This window comes from Fukomys damarensis, unplaced genomic scaffold (assembly GCF_012274545.1).
Source record: "Fukomys damarensis isolate Sample0158 unplaced genomic scaffold, DMR_v1.0_HiC HiC_scaffold_37, whole genome shotgun sequence".
NCBI lineage: Eukaryota > Metazoa > Chordata > Mammalia > Rodentia > Bathyergidae > Fukomys > Fukomys damarensis.
The window spans coordinates 27,716,701-27,720,496 of record NW_022900949.1 but is presented as its reverse complement, the minus strand read 5'-3'; the positions used below and the strand labels follow the sequence as shown (position 1 = coordinate 27,720,496).

The following is a 3,796-nucleotide window of genomic DNA, read 5'->3' as shown; positions in this document are numbered from 1 at the left end:
CTTTATTCTGCTCCTGCTTCCGCCCGTAGTGAGCTGGCTCCAAGGCGGGACAGCCTGGCAGAGACTCGGGGCAGAGCAGAGCGGCTCCCAGCATGGGAGACAGGAAGCCGAGAGAAGGGAGGAGCCAGGGCGGGACACGGGACCCGCCCTTCCAGGCCCTGCCCTAGTGAGCCGCCTCCTAATGGCTCAATTTGCTATGAACTCATCAGGAAGACCTGCGCCGGAAGAGGAGAGCCGGCCCCGGGTCAGCCTGGTGCGCGGCTGCCCAGGAGGGGTGGCAAAGGTAAGCGCTGCCTCATGGGCACCCAAGTTGGGCCGCCCTCCGAGCTCACGTGGCACGGGCCTTGTAGGCTACACCCCCTCCTGTGACCCCATCACCACGTGCCTGTGACACTACCACAGCCAAGGGACAGTTCAGACCTCGCCTCGCAAAGTCCTGACCTAGGCAGCTGGGAGCGTGAGGCACGGTTTGGCTGGAGCAGGGGGTGCAGATCTGGGAGCGTGGTCTGGGGGCCGTGATGTCCTGGCGGTGAAGCAGGTAGGATCACGTGGACCCTGGCCACAGCGGGGTGCGGAACAACAGGTCCAGCCTGGTCACAGCCACCTGGGAGGGGCAGTTGTGGGGTTACAGGGTCCTGTGGGCCAATCTGTAGGGGTAGAGCTTCTGCGGGGTGCGGTGGCTCTGCAGCAGCAGAACCTCCACTAGGGCCCAGGGGCAGCACTGGGAAGGGGCCCCAGACCGAAGGTCACCTGTGTGCCAGGCTTCTGTGACCTGCAGAAGAGGAGGCCGGACAGGGCCCGCAGGGATCCCCTGCGGGGATAGCAGCACCAAGGCCCGTCCATCCTGTGTCTCCAGGAGCACTCTGATCTGAGGGACCCCAGAGGCGCGGCCTTAGAGACAGCACTGGGACACTTGTGGCTGGGGATGCCTTCCCGCCCAGGCCCAGGCGCCCTCCTGCAAGCCCCTTTCTCTCTAAGGGTTAAACTCTCATGGTTTATATGGCCTGCAGGTGCCGTTGTGAGTTTTCTAACTCTGTGAAAACAAATGTGTAAGTAGATGCAGTGGGTTCAGCTGGGGTGTATGCAAAGCGAAGCGCAGAGCTGATGAAAGAGTGCAGAAAGGTCTATTTGCAGCAAGCAAGGAGAGCACCAAGGCTACCTGCCTGGGCTTCACCTTGTGATGGAAGGAAGGAAGGGACTTAGTCACCCCGCAGAGACCTGTCGCTGATGTGGAGGCCTTTGCAGTTGGAAGTGTGAGCTTCTTCGTTCAGGGCTTGTTTTCAGGTGGTGAGTAGACACCTCGGGGTGGAGAATTTAGACTCCAAGGAGATGATAAAGAACAGTGTAGTCCAGGGCTGGGTTAAACCACTTTTGTTGTTTCCTGTGGTCTTCTCTGGAGGGCCTTGCCTGAAACAAAGAAATTGAAGTAGCCGGTGCTTCCCCCACCTCCCACAAGCACAGGAGCTTAACCCTGTCGTTCCTGGCTCGCTGCTGACAATGTGCTGACGATCTCCTAGCCAGAAGGCTGGATGCTGCTCCCTGACTTCAAGGTTGCTTGGGTGCCCCTTCCTCTGAGGCTGTTCTCACCGACTGATGGCAGCATCTTTCCTACCTGAGATACTAGTGCTGAAAAGGTCTCCAAACCGGGAGGCTGTGTGCCCTGATGCCTGGCCCTCACCTCTCCCCAGGTCGCGATGGATGGCAGCTTCAGCAAGGAGGCGGAATGGAAGGGTCGTTTCTTGGGATCGCCCTGCTTTTATCCCACCTGTGCCCTCTGGCATCTTCCTTGTTTCTGTTGTGTCTTTTAAGACATTGATCACTTTTCGTGTGCTCAAAGTTATGGGATTGGAATTGTGTTGTTTATTTTTCACATCCACGGTCTTAGTTTTAATAATACTTGGACTTCTAGTTAGAGGTTCCTCAACTTGTTGGCTTATTCAAGAATTGTATTTTCATTTTGTTGACTTGTCTGTTGATACCCTGTGTTTTCAGTCACTGATTTATGTGCTAATGCGATTCTTTCTTTTCCCTCTATTTACTTTGGATTCAGTTTGCTCCTTGTTTGCTAATTTCCTGCTTTGGGCATTTAGGATCTTGGCTTTAGATCTGTATTCCTTTCCAATAGTTAATTCAGTGTTGTAAAGTTCCCTATTGGCACACATTTTACTACACACCTCAAATGTTAGTGGGTTGATTTGCCATTTTCTTTTAGTTCAGGATCCTTGGAAGGGCCTTGAGATTTAATGTTACTCCATGAGTTGTTTAGAACTGTGTTGTGAATCCTGCAAATTGTTTGGAATATCTTCATTCCTTTGTATTTCTGGAGTGTGAAAATGTGATTCTCTTGTTGAAAGTCGTGTAAGGCATGTTCAAGGGCCCCGTGTCAGAGTGTGGGCTGTTGTGAAGAATGTTTCTCATTAACCTGAGAATATGCATTCTTCCCTTGTTGGGTGAAGTGCTATAAAAAGGGCAGAGAGGTCCAGGTGCCCTGTTATGCTGGTGAATGCTGTACAGTGTCTTGATGAGGCAGATTAGGGCATGGCGGACGGGCTGGGAAATGGTATGTAATCAGTCAGTTAGAAAGATCTGGAATGGAGGCTGAGTAACAGGATATGACCTGTCCATCGGGGCCAGCGTGTAAGGGCAGAGCAACTTCAGAGGGTATAGAAGATGGCGACATTGATTTCGCTGCCATTGCAGATCTTGCTGTTCTGCTGTCTTCCTGTCTCTTCAGCGGCCCATCCTGCATGCAGAACCTGTTGTCACTTTTCTTGCTTCTTTACTCTTCGCTTTTCTTGACTTTGTTCCTTTTCTTCTTTTATTTAAATAAAAGTCGTATGCACCTACTCATCAGTTGTCCCAGTCAGTCCTTCGGGACTGGAACCACCAGACCATGCTCCACCCAGCAGATTGAGATTTATTCTTGATCCATGTGTTATTTAGAGTTATGTTGTATAACTGCAGATTGATTGGAATTTTCCCACTACCTATCTGCTCCTGATTTCCAACTCTATCCCCTTGGAACTGGGGAGTGCGCAGGTGTTACATCTGTTGTTGAAAGTTCTGTAAGGCGTGTTTAATGGTCCCAGTGTCAGCCTGTGGTCTGTTCTAGCAGACGCTCCTTGTAAACTTGAGAATGTGCATTCCCCTTTTGTTGGGTGAGGTGGTGAGGTAGGTGAGTAGGGCTGTCGCAGGCTGTCTGGACAATAGGATGTGACTTTCAGTTGTAAAGAAGGGAAAGGCTTGGAAGAGGATGTATGTCTAACCTGATCAAGCGGGCTCCTTGTCAGTTACAGCCAGGATGTGTGGGCAAAACAACTTCAGAGGGAGGGATGGAAGGATAGAAAAGGCAGCAACCCTTCACTTCACTGCTGCTGCTACAGTCTTGCATTTTTCTGTGCTGCTTTGTGACGTGGCCCATCCCTAGCTATATCTCTTCTTGTCCTTCTCTTTCCTTCACTGTTTTCTTTTCTTCTTTTTTCTTCACTTCTTCCCTTTTTCTCTCTCTCTTTTATGTTAAATGAAAGTTGTATTTAGCTGTTCTTCAGTTGTCCTGCCCAGTTCTTTGGGTAGGAAAGAAAGAGCCCGGATTCCAGGAATACTGTACCATCCAACACCAGCAATGCACAGAGAACCATTAGGTCCAGACGATTCAGTGGTCTGGTGAATTCAGCTCCAACCTCGCTGAATGTCTACCTGCAGGGCTTGCTCATCTGGAGGCAGGGGTGTTGAGGTCTCTAAGGTATGAAAGGGTAGATTTCTCATCAGTTCCGTCAATGTTTTCCTGATGCGCATA

At 51.1% G+C, this 3,796-nt stretch overlaps 1 long non-coding RNA gene across 1 annotated transcript in view; it reads left to right on the top strand.

Moving 5' to 3' along the window:
* The first annotated feature begins 222 nt into the window (after positions 1–222).
* The window catches only part of LOC104867244, a 6,481-nt gene continuing 2,907 nt past the window's right edge, over positions 223–3,796 (top strand). Inside the window, exon 1 of the long non-coding RNA XR_781715.1 lies at positions 223–283. This is a non-coding gene — a long non-coding RNA (uncharacterized LOC104867244). The remainder of the gene's footprint in view (positions 284–3,796) is intronic.